The following is a 13,050-nucleotide window of genomic DNA, read 5'->3' as shown; positions in this document are numbered from 1 at the left end:
TAGGAGTTTGAGGCCACCCTGGCCAACATGGTGAAACCCTATCTCTACTTTAAAAAAAAAAAGCTTAGCTGGGTGTGGTGGTGTGCACCTGTAGTCCCAGTACTTGGGAAGCTGAGGTATGAGAATCACTTGAACCTGGGAGGCAGAGGTCGAGGTGAGCCGAGATCGCACCACTGCACTCTAGCCTGGGTGACAGAGCGAGACTCGATCTCAAAAACCCAACAAAAAAAACATCATCACACCTATTTGACAAATCCAAAATAGAGAACATCTACACAACTGGCCTAAACTATACAAAAATGCCACTGTTCCAAGTGGGAAAGCTGGAAGTGAAGGCTAAAGACAGACGACAATCGAATGCAATATGTGATCTTTTATTGATTCCTGATTTTTAAAAAGAGAAAGAAAAACCATAAAGGGTATCACTAGAACAACTGTGAGAATCTGAATCTGAATATGGACTGCACAAAAGTACATCAGTACTTCTGCGGATCTTGTTAAAACACAGATTCTGATTCAATATATCTAGGGTAAGGCCTAAGATTCTGCATTTCTCAAGAGCTCCCAGGAAGAGCCAATGCTAACCCTCAGACTGCTCTTTAAAAGGTATTACATGTTACTGTATCAATGTAAAAGGTCTTGAGTGTGACAGTAGTGTCAGGGTTATGCAGGGCCTGTTATGTTATTCTTCAGAATAACATGCTAAAGAGTGAAGTCCCATGAGGTCTGCAGTTTACTTTCAAATGACTCTGAAATAGTTTCTATCGAGTAATTGAGAAAATTTGAAAAATGTTAACAATGGTCAGCTGGTAAATCAAGCACTCACTGTACTTCAACTTTTCTGTAGGTTTGAAGATCTTCCCCAAAAAAAGTAGGGGGAAAATGCTTACAACAGTCTATACAGGAAAAGAGTTACAATACGATAGAAGGTATAATGTTCTAAGTGCTCCAGGAGCACCCAAAAGACGGTCCCCAAATAGTCAGGAAGGCCTCACTGTTTGACGTACTGTTTGAGGGCAGGGAGGCTGTTTCAGGTTGTGAAGGACAATGGTGCCAAAGAACAGCAGCACCTTCCGGCAACCACAGTGAGTGAAAAATAGAGGATGCACAGTGAAGTGGCAGATAATAAGCTGAAAGAAAAGCTAAGAAATTCAGCCTGGCGCGGTGGCTCATGCCTGTAATCCCAGCACTTTGGGAGTCCAAGGCGGGCAGATCACAAGGTCAGGAGATCGAGACCATCCTGGCTAACACAGTGAAACCCTGTCTCTACTAAAAAATACAAAAAATTAGCCAGGCGTGATGGCGGGCACCTGTAGTCCTAGCTACTCGGGAGGCTGAGCAGGAGAATGGCGTGAACCCGGGAGGAGGAGCTTGCAGTGAGCCGAGATCACGCCACTGCACTCCAGCCTGGACGACAGAGCGAGACTCTTGTCTCAAAAAAAAGAAAGAAAGAAAAGCTATGAAATTCAGAAGACATTGGAGGGTTCAGCTTTATTCTTCCTATCTTAAAAATATTTGGACCCACTGTATTCTTACTGTTCATAACAACTACTTGAGCAACACTGAAACAACCCCTTCCCTCTGCCCCCTAAAAAACAAAGGTAAAGGAGCAAACCCCACCTCTTCCCATTACCACAGTGAAGGTGGGAAGTGACGAGACACGCCTTCACCAGAGCTGCACTTTCACAAGTATAGGGCTTCTCCCTGCACTTAACTGCAAAGCTGAGTTCCTCAAACTCCATGAGCCCCAAACCAAGCATCCCCTCTATACTCCACTGCATTCCCCCTGTGGCCTTCCCCTTCTCCGCTGACCAAAGTTCCACCAATCCAGGTCCCTAGAATGAGACTCTAGCCTCATTTTCTTTCTCCTCCGTACCTCAGTAAACACCTCACTCACCCTACTAACCCCCTTCCTGCTCTCAGGGTTCTGTTATCTCTGGTTGAGAATATCTAGGTGTCTTCTAATTTCCAATCATTCTCCAGGGAGCCCCAGTTATCATTATCATTGGGTCACTCCCTCTGAAAAAAAAAAAAAACATAGTATTGCTTCCCCACCACATACAGGATGAAGCCAAAAACTCCTACAAGCCTCGCCTACTCTAGCCTGTCAGCCTTATCACCTGTCTCCACTCCAAGAAAATATTCCCCAATGCACCTGCATGCCTCCAGATCTATACACAAGACTGTTCCTCTGCCCAGAGCACCCTTCAAGTCTTCTCAAACTGGAAAGCTACGATTTTCCTTCAAGACTCAGACATCTGTCATCTCTGCCTCACAAAGAGACACAACATACCATGTTCCGCCAGCACTTGTCACATAGCACTATTATCTGTGTGTGTGTATGTGTGTCTCCCATGAAACTGAGAGCCCTTTCCAGTTTTTTGATCGTGGTAACTTTCATCTAATCTAACACTCTATACATGTTTAACTGAATTAGCTCAACTGCTCTATGCACAAAGAAATAAGAAACATCTCTCATGACAGATTAGCAAAAAGTGGGTATAAACTGCCTTTTTTTTTTTTTTTTCTGAGACAGTCTCACTCTATCGCCAGGCTGGAGTGCAGTGGCGCGATCTTGGCTCACTGCAACCTCTGCCTCCCAGGTTCAAATGATTCTCCTGCCTCAGCCTCCCAAGTAGCTGGGACTACAGGCATGCACCACCATGCCCAGCTAATTTTTATATTTTTAGTAGAGATGGGGTTTCACCATGTTGGCCAGTATGGTCTCGATCTCTTGACCTCGTGATCCACCTGCCTTGGCCTCCCAAAGTGCTGGGATTACAGGCATGAGCCACCTCGCCCAGCGCCAATTCTTACCTATCAGCTATTTTACCAAACCTAATCTCCTGAGTTCATAAATTTCCTGGGGTTAGCAATGGTGGCTTACACATTAACATCCCTCCAGCACACAGCACACTGCTTTGCAAGGCAGACTTAATAAATGAACTGTATTTAAGTGAGCCTTTCCTGATGCAATTGAGATACAGCAAAATGGCCAGGCACAGTGGCTCTCACCTATAATCCCAGCACATTGGGAGGAAGAGGCTGGTGGATCACTTGAGGTCAGGAGTTCAAGACCAGCCTGGCCAACATGGTGAAACCTCGTCTCTACTAAAAATAAGAAAACTAGCTGGGGCCGGGCGCAGTGGCTCACGCCTGTAATCCCAGCACTCTGGGAGGCCGAGGCGGGCGGATCACCTGAGGTCAGGAGTTTGAGACCAGCCTGGCCAACCTGGTGAAACCCCATCTCTACTAAAAATATGAAAATTAGCTGGGCGTGGTGGCGGGTGCCTGTAATCCCAGCTATTTGGGAGGCTGAGGCAGGAGAATCACTTGAACCTGGGAGGCGGAGGTTGCAGTGAGCCGAGATCGTGCCATTGCACTCCAATCTGGGGGACAGAGCAAGACTCCGTCTCAAAAAAACAAAAAGAAAACTAGCTGGGCATGGTGGCAGGCACCTGTAATCCCAGATACTCGGAAGGCTGAGGCAGAAGAATCGCTAGAATCCTGGAGGCAGAGGCTGCAGTGAACAGAGATCGCATCACTGCACTCCCACTCCAGCCTGGGCGACAGGGCGAGATCTCAAAAAAAAAAAAAAAAAAAAAAGAGAGAGAGAGATACAGCAAATTACTGCTTTAGACTAACTCAAAGCAACTAGAAAACATCACATCTTTCACTGGTCTTAAAGACCCGAAATAAATGTCATCTGGCCGGGTATAGTGGCACACACCTATAATCCCAGCACTTTGGGAGGCTGAGGTGGGCAGATCACCTGAGGTCAGGAGTTCGAGACCAGCCTGACCAACATGGAGAAACCCCGTCTCTAATAAAAATACAAAATCAGCCAGGCGTGGTGGTGCATGCCTGTAATCCCAGCTACTCGGGAGGCTAAGGCAGGAGAATCGCTTCAACCCAGGAGGCAGAGGTTGCGGTCAACTGAGATCATGCCACTGCACTCCAGCCTGGGCAACAAAAGCAAAACTCCGTCTCAAAAAAAAAAAAAAAAAAAAAAAAGTTGCCATCTTCCATTTCCACTTTTTTTCCCTCCCAAGGGATCAAACTCACATTTCACTTAGTTACCTCTCTGCAAAATGGAAGGTTTCTTTTTTTTGTTGAGACAGAGTTTCGCTCTTGTTGCCCAGGCTGGAGTGCAATGGCACGATCTCAGCTCACTGCAACCTCCGCCTTCCAGGTTCAAGGGATCCTTCTGCCTCAGCCTCCCGAGTAACTGGGATTACAGGCATGTGCCACCATGCCCGGCTAATTATTTTTTTGTTTTTTGTTTTTTTTTTTTGAGACAGATTCTCGCTCTGTCACCCACGCTGGAGTGCAATGGCACGATCTCGGCTCACTGCAACCTCCACCTCCCGGGTTCAAGCAATTCTCCTGCCTCAGACTCAGGAGTAGCTGGGATTACAAGTGTGAGACACCGTGCCCTGCAATTTTTTGTATTTTTAGTAGAGACGGTGTTTCCCCATGTTAGTCAGGCTAGTCTTGAACTCCTGACCTCAGGTGATCTGCCCGCCTCCCAAAGTGCTGGGATTAAAGGCGTGAGCCACCGCACCCAGCCAAAATGGCAGGTTTCTAAAGACACACTTAAAAGTCAGTCCAAAGCTTTTCTAAAAATATGATAACCCAGGTCCACAGACGCAAGAGAATGACAACAAATGAATCCCTCATGAAACCTTTTGCCAATTTAGAGATCCCCAGGAATATAAAACGCACAAACACTGTTTCATCAGTAATAGTAACATGCTTCTCCCTTTTAGCCTCTAGGTTATTCACTGCACCATCATATTTCACAAACCATGATTTAGAATTTGGATTATAAACTCAGGCCAGGCACAGTGGCACATGCCTGTAATCCCAGCACTTTGGAGGCCAAGGTGGGCAGATCGCTTGAGTTCAGTTCAAAGATCAGCCTAAGCAATATGGTGAAACCTGTCTCTACTAAAAATATAAAAAATTAGCTGGGTGTCGTAGTACACACCTATGGTCCCAGTTATTCAGAAGGTTGAGGTGGGAGGATGGCTTGACCCTGTCTCAAAAAAAAAGCTTGGATTAATATTGAAATATTGAATCTAATGAAATATTCAACATACCATGAGAGAATGGTAACAATGCATCTTTGCCTAGAAAGAATGCATGTAACAGAGCCGCATAGGGCAAATGCACTATCAAAGGCTCAATCCTTCATTTAACTTGAAATGGGCCATAGTAATGTGTTTTCTGAGTTATAACAGCACTTTCATTTTCAAGAACAGTCTGTATGTAGTCTAACCTAGTTAATAAACAAATACAGGATTATGTGACTTGGTAATTAATCAGGTTTCCAACTCACATCTTCAATTCAGAATGTCAAATACTGACCAAAAAAACAGCAATAAGACACTTTCAAGAGAGTTGATGAGCCACTTATTTTTGACAATATTTAATAATGAAACCTCAAAACAAGAAAATGAAGGAAATTCACAGCTTGATATGATGGAATCAAATAGTCAAAACTAAGCAATCTAGGAAAAAAATTAGCCTTTAAATTAACAATTAAGAAAGATAAATTTTTCTTCTGTTAAGCCCTTTTAGTCTAAAAAGAAAAAAAACCTCTTAGAGACGAAAATTACATTAGCTTCCACAATATAGTTCCATCCCTCCTTTTAATAAAATGGGAACATGAAAAAAATGACAGACATTTTAAAAATCACTTCACACTACTCATACAATATTGTTCAAAATGAGCAAATGTTACAAGTATTTAGAACATCCGAAGTTGCCCTGTGAACTGTATTTACATTACATGCATTACTCCAAACTTACAGCTGGTAAAAAAAAAAAAAAAACCACAAATTAAATCCCAATCAAAAAGAGGGGTTGATCGATGACAGCCCATCAACAAGTAAGTGGAAATACATGCTAATTTCAAGCTCCATTAGAAATGGAGTTTTGGCATACTTCCACATGGAGAAAAATAAGTTTGATAGTTATAAAAAAAAAAAACTAAAGAAAATAATGAACATTTAAGGCTCTAACAGAGAAAGGGCAATGTTGACATTTTATTTTTGAAGTGTGGTTCTTTCTGCACACTTGGAACTTTCAATAATGGATAATTCAGTATAGTGCTCTCACAAGTGAGCAAACAGCATGAGACAAGGCAAGTCACGCTGGACTAATTCCCCACACTGTTCAGTCCATTCAATCCAGGCCCACAACATGTGGGGGACAGGGCAGATCACCAAGCAGTACATGTAATATCTTCAAGGTCTGGAAGCAGGCATACTGGTACCCAGGCAAGTTTCAGAAAGTGCTGCTCTATGAGACTCTTCCAGATGTGTTTTAACTTTTTCCTTACAGAAAACAGAAGGTGCTAATAAGACTTAAATCCTCCAACATGCATAGAATAATAACCTAAATTTCTTTAGGACTTCAAAGTGGGCCAGGCGCAGTGGGTCACGCCTGTAATCTCAGCTCTTTGGGAGGCCAAAGCAGGTGGATCACTTGAGCTCAGGAGTTTGAGACCAGCCTGGGAAACACGGTGAAACTCTGTCTCTACAGAAAACACAAAAATTAGCCAGGCATGGTGGCAGGCGCCTGTAGTCTCAGCTCCATAGGAGGCTGCGGTGAGGGGATCACTTTCAACCCAGGAGGTCAAGGCTGCAGTGAGGTGTGATTGCACCACTGCACTCTAGCCTGGATGACTGAGTGAGACCCTGTATCAACAACAACAAAAAGACCTCAAAGTGTGTGGTTTTGGTCACTTGAGAAAAAATGATTTGGGCAGAGAAGGTAGAAAGAATAATTGGGTTCATGTTTTTCACTATTTATTTATTATCTCCATATAGAAGGCCAAACTCACCCCCAAAGTTTTTTTGAGTAAATTTTTTTAGCTGTTCATTTTTCCACCTTTTATGCACAATAAAATTCACTCTCTCGTATACCAATCTAAAAACAGCTGTGTGGGCCAGGTGAGTGGCTAAAGCCCGCAATCCCAGCACTTTAGGAGGCGGACGGATCATTTGAGGTCAGGAGTTCAAAACCAGCCTGGCCAAAATGGTGAAACCCCGTCTCTACTAAAAGTACAAAAATTAGACAGGTCGTGGTGACACATGCTTGCAAATCCCAGCTACTCAGGAAGCTGAGGCAGGAGAATCATTTGAACTCAGGAAGCGGAGGTTGCAGTGAGCCGAGATCATGCCACTGCACTCCAGACTGGGCGACAGAGTGAGACTCTGTCTCAAAAAAAATAAATAACAGTTGTGTGATCACCTCCACAATCAAGATACAGAGAAGTCAAATGAATTTATTTTCACAACAGCATGTACCTACAACTAATCCACAGAATATAAGAGTACAAAATATTATTTACTTAGAACACCTGCTTCAAGAGCTAAGTGGGCATCAACTTCTGAAGAGATTGACGAAGGACTACAGTTGACAAGGCAGATCCCTAACATCCCTGACAAGGAACGTTCCTGGACAGAAATTCAGTACCAAACCCTTTCTGGATGACATCATCACCAGCATGTGGCCTTCCAGAACTTATATATCCAACCAGCCCGAGAGACATCTCCTCTTCTATCCAAGTTCGTGACCTGCTATTAAAACCCCCCTTTCAGCTTCATTCAACAGTCAGCCTACAGTCACACCACTTCAAGTACTCAGACAATAGATCAAGAATGTCTAAAGTGGAAAATATCCGATGTACCACAGGTGATGATAAAGTACATTTCTGGAGAGGAATTTGGAAAAATTTTAAGAGCTATAAAAAAGTAGCATACCTTGGAAATAATCCAAACGTCCATCAACATATGAATGGATAGGTCAGACGTGGTGGCTCACGCCTGTAATCCCAGCAGTTTTCGAGGCTGAGGCAGGTGAATCATTTGAGGTCAGGAGTTAGAGACCAGCCTGGCCAATATGGTGAAACCCCGTTTCTACTAAAAATAAAGAAATTAGCCGGGTGGTAGTGGCACACACCTGTAATCCCAGCTACTCAGGAGGCTGAGGCAGGAGAATCGTTTGAGCTTGGGAGGCAGAGGTTGTGGTGAGCCAAGATCGCACCACTGCACTCCAGCCTGGACAACAGAGTGAGACTCTGTCCCCTCCAAAAAAAAAAGTATGAATGGATAAACAAAATACGGCATATACACACAATAAATGGAACATTATTCAGCCTTTAAAAGGAAAGAAATCCGGCTAAGCACGGTGGCTCACTCCTGCAATCCCAGCACTTTGGTAGGCCGAGGCGGGTGGATCACCTGAGGCCAGGAGTTCAAGACCAGCCTGACCAACATGGAGAATCCCTGTCTCTACTTAAAATACAAAATTAGCCAGGTGTGGTGGCGCATGCCTGTAATCCCAGCTACTCAAGAGGCTGAGGCAGGAGAATCGCTTAAAGCCAGGAGGCAGTGCGGTGAGCCAAGATCATGCCATTGCACTCCAGTCCGGGCAACGAGAGCAAAACTCCATCTCAAAAAAAAAACAAAAACTGTCCCAGAGAAAGACCAGATGGAAGACCTACTAGACAAAGACATTAAAACAACCGTCTTACAGATGTTCAAAAAACTAAAGGAAGGTATGGGAAAAATCAAGAAAATAATGTATTTTAAAAATAAAAATATCAGCCGGGTGTGGTGGCTCACACCTGTAATCCCAGCACCTTGGGAGGCTGAGGTGGGCAGATCACGAGGTCAAGAGATCAAGACTATCCTGGCCAACATGGTGAAATGCCATCTCTACTAAAAATACAAAAATTAGCTGGGCATGGTGGCATGTGCCTGTAGTCCAGCTATTTGGGAGGCTGAGGCAGGAGAATCACTTGAACACGGGAGGCAGAGGTTGCAGTGAGCCAAGATCGTGCCACTGCACTCCAGCCTGGTGACAGAGCGAGACTCCGTCTCAACAACAACAACAAACAAACAAAAAAAGTTAGCCGGGTGTGGTGGCAGGCGCCTGCAGTCCCAGCTACTAGGGAGGCTGAGGCAGGAGAACGGCATGAACCCGGGAGGCGGAGGTTGCAGGGAGCCAAGATCGCACCACTGCACTCCAGCCTGGGTGACAGAGCAAGACTCCATCTCAAAAAAATAAAATAAAAATAAAAAAATAAATAAAATTAAAATACCAAATTAGCCAGGTGTGGTGGCACATGCCTATAATCCCAGCTACTTGGGAGGCTGAGGCAGAAGAATCACTTGAACCCAGGAGACAGAGGTTGCAGTGAGCCGACATCACGCCATTGCACTCCAGCCTGGGCAACAAGAGCAAAACTCCATCTCAAAAAAAAAAGAAACAGACAGGAGAAAAAAAGAATATATTACACATAAGCTGAGGACTGCATGGAGAGGATTTCATCAGTGATTAGATCTGGGTGGCAAGGAAGAAGAATGGGCTGTAGATGGTTCTCAGTTTGCCCAAATTTGTTATTGGAGGCCCTCCATAATCTGACTGTTGCCTCATCTGTTATCATTCCATCCACAAGCTAGACTCCAGGCAGAAAAGACTTTTTCCTCCTTCACTCAACAAGCATCTAATTTGCCCTCCATGCCAGGTACTAAGCACCAAGACAAGAACTAAGACTCTCAGTTCCTGCCTTCAAGGAGCTTACAAGGCTCCCCTCCTAGCAGTAAAGGCAAACAGGTACATCAATAATAACGTACAGCATAATGTAATGCACCACCCAGTGCTAAAAAATTTGCTACCAGAAACGAAAGTGCTGAGTCTTAAGATATGACTAAAAGCTCATCATGAAAGGTTATGTTGGGAGAGTAGAAGAGAATCACTGAGGAAGCAACTTTACCCTAGGCCCCCAACATCCAGTCCATTTTCTTTTTTTCTGAGTCAGGGTCTCACTGTGTTGCCCAGGCTGGAGTGCAGGGGCATGATCATAGTTCACAGCAGCCTTGAACTGTTTTTAAATACTGTATGCCTCAGCAACATTACATATATTCACGATCCATTTCCAGAACTTTTTTCATCTTCCCAAACCGAACTCTGTACCCATAACAATAGCTCCCTATTCCCCTTCACCTGGCCCCTAACAACCACCATTCTGTTTTCTTTCTCCTTCCTTCCTCCCTCCCTTCCTCCCTTTTTTTCTTTTGTTTGAGACAGGGTCTCACTCTGTCACCCAGGCTGCAGTGTGACATGATCAGAGCTCACTGCAACCTCCACCTCCCAAGCTCAAGCAATGAATCCTACCACCTCAGCCTCCTGAGTAGCTGGGACTACAGAGCGTGTCACCATGCCTGGTTGATTTTTTTTTTTAGAGGCGGGGTCTCATAAAGTTGCTCAGGCTGGTCTTGAACTCCTAGCTTCAAGTGATCCTCCCAACTCAGCCTCCCAAAAAAACAGGATTATAGGCATGAGCCTCCCTGTCCAGCCCCAATCCATATTTAAGTCCTGTCTCATTTCTCCAAAATACAGCTCCCTTCATCCCTACCACCTCGTACTCCACCATCTTCCTAGCTCAACTCTCTGCTTCCACATGCACCCAAACACAAGCCTTCTCCAAGCACTAGCAGGAGTCTTAAAAAGGAAATCAAATCATGAAACTCCCTACAATGGCTTCTTACACCTCTAGAATAAAACCCCAACACGGCCTCTGCCTTCTCTGGCAATCTCATGTGAGGTCTTCTCCCCACTGAAAAAGTACCCAAGCTATACAAGTCTTCTCTCAAGTCTCTAAATACACGGAGTCTTTCCTGTCTCAGGACCTTTACAAATGCAGAGGGCCCTGTTCCTTCTCTCCACATTCTCACCAGCACACAACACTACCCCCAACAATCAGGGCTGTCTGTTATGCCCCACAGTGAGTTACTTTCTCAAAGAAATCCGAAAGTGCGGTGGCTCACACCTGTAATCCCAGCACTTTAGGAGGCTGAGGCGAGTGGATCACCTGAGGTCAGGAGTTAAAGACCAGACTCACCAATATGATGAAACCCCATCTCTGCTAAAAATTAAAAAATCAGGCTGGGCACGGTGGCTGAAGCCTGCAATCCCAGCACTTTGGGAGGCCGAGGTGGATCACGAGGTCAGGAGTTTGAGACCAGCCTGGCCACCATGGTGAAACCCTCTCTATCAAAAATACAAAAAAATTAGGCAGGCATGTTGGCACACACCTGTAATCCCAGCTCCTTGAGGTTGAGGCAGGAGAGTTGCTTGAACCCAGGAGGCACAGGTTGCAGTGAGCCGCAATTATGCCACTGCACTCCAGTCTGGGAGACACAGCAAGACTATCTCAAAATAAATAAATAAATAAATAAATAAATAAATAAATAAATAAGCCGGGCGTGGTAGCTTGCACTTGTAATCCCAGCTACTCCGGAGGCTGAGACAGGAGAATCGCTTGAATCCCCAGGAGGTGGAGTTTGCAGTGAACTGAGATCACCTCACTGAACCCCAGCCTGGGCAACAGAGGGAGACTCCATCAAAAAAAAAAAAAAAAGAAGAAGGAAATCCCAAAACCCGGGCAGGGCAGTTACCCTGGATCTCCACATCTGGTTCATGTCTCCAGAAGAGACAGGAGTCCCACTTTGGACACCTTGAGTTTGAGAAGCCTGGGACACCCAAAAAGCTTCCCAATGCACAGGTGACCATGTGGGTCAGGAGACACACCTGCACTCAAAGACTTGGACTTTTAGCACATAAGGCTGATGACAGAAGAGACTGCACAGAGCAGTGATTCTCATCTTGGAGGAGGGTACCTCTCATCTCTAAGTCACTATACGAAATGAGTTATCACTGATGGGAGTGAAGGTGATGCCACATCAGTGGTGTGGAGGACAAAGATACTTTGGAAAGAACCCTGGGTACGAGAGGAAAGAGTGAGGGCGAGGAAAAGAAAGAAACTGAGATGAGTCAAAAGGAAAAGAAAACCAGGAGAGTGATATCACAATTCCCCAAACTCCTATGCCCTTTTATGCTTCTCATGACTTTCTCCCTTCACTTAAAAAAAACTCGACTCATGTTTCATCCAGATCAAATGCCACCACCTCCTGAAAGCCTTTCTGGACTTACCCAAGTAAAACTTATTAGCCCCCTCTCCGTGCCTCTACAAGTTTCTTTTGTTGTTACTATTAGGTAAGATTTGACTCAGACAATAGTTTCATTAGTACTGTTAAGGCACTTACTGCAGTCCGCTCTGTACTACACCTGGGGTGTGTGTCTCCCCTATTACACTGTGAGCTCTTAGGTGGATTAAAAAATTATTCTTTCGCTGAATAAATATCCAGATGGGGTCAGGCACCCTGGCTCAGGCCTGTAATCACAACACTTTGGGAGGCCGAGGCAGGAGGACCACTTGAGCCCAGGAGTTCGAGACCAGCTTGGGCAAGACGGCGAGACACCATCTCTACCAAAAATACAAAAATTAGACGGATGTGGTGGCGCGTGCCTGTAGTCCCAACTACTTCGGAAGCCGAGGTGGGGGGATCACTTGAGCCCAGGAGACAGAAGCCGCAGTGAGTCATGATCGTGTCACTGCGCTCCAGCCCGGGCGACGGAGACCCCGTCTTTAAAAAAAATGTTTGTTCAAAAGTCCAGATTGGTAAATAATTAGGCAGAAACTATAGGTAACTCCTACACTCATTCTTCATTCTTCCTGTAAAACAAAATAACACATCCTAATTAATTCGATTTATAAATTCCGTTCCTTAAAGTAACACCCACCTGTCCAGTATTTAAAAATCACTGCTGACTAAACACAAATATCCGCTCCACAAAATGCCTATCCTGTCCCAACAATGATGTAAGCATTTCCTTCATCATAAATATAAAATGCCCCGAATTTAGTCGTAGACTTGACATATCTCGCTCTTTTCCAAATAATTGTAAATTCTGTACAAAACACACGCACCAAAAAAATGTCACCAAGATGCAAGAGGACGTAAGAGGGAGTCAACCTTGGAATTGGGCCAACCGCCGCCTGCATTACTGGGAAGCCACTGCTGCCAAGCAAAGGTCAGGCATTCATTCAGGCAACATTTTTTCCAACAAGTGCTTCACACTCGCACGCACACACACGCTCCTTTAAAAGTCAACAATTTAAAAAAAAAAAAA

The 13,050-nt window shown here is 44.8% G+C and overlaps 1 protein-coding gene across 3 annotated transcripts in view; it reads right to left on the bottom strand.

The window, feature by feature from the left end:
• The window catches only part of CTNNA1 (catenin alpha 1), a 177,615-nt gene that overhangs the window by 163,704 nt on the left and 861 nt on the right, over positions 1–13,050 (bottom strand). Inside the window, exon 2 of one of the 3 annotated variants that reach the window (XM_016953900.3) lies at positions 12,123–12,592. The exons of 1 other annotated variant lie outside the window; for it this stretch is intronic. The gene's annotated coding sequence lies outside the window, so the exon portion shown is untranslated. Of the gene's footprint in view, positions 1–4,990; positions 5,739–12,122; positions 12,593–13,050 lie in introns of those variants that run through there. One more of the 3 variants, XM_054685210.2, reaches the window with a different exon arrangement.

This window comes from Pan troglodytes, chromosome 4 (genome assembly GCF_028858775.2).
Source record: "Pan troglodytes isolate AG18354 chromosome 4, NHGRI_mPanTro3-v2.0_pri, whole genome shotgun sequence".
In the NCBI taxonomy this organism is placed as follows: domain Eukaryota; kingdom Metazoa; phylum Chordata; class Mammalia; order Primates; family Hominidae; genus Pan; species Pan troglodytes.
This window is presented reverse-complemented; position numbering and strand designations above follow the sequence as displayed.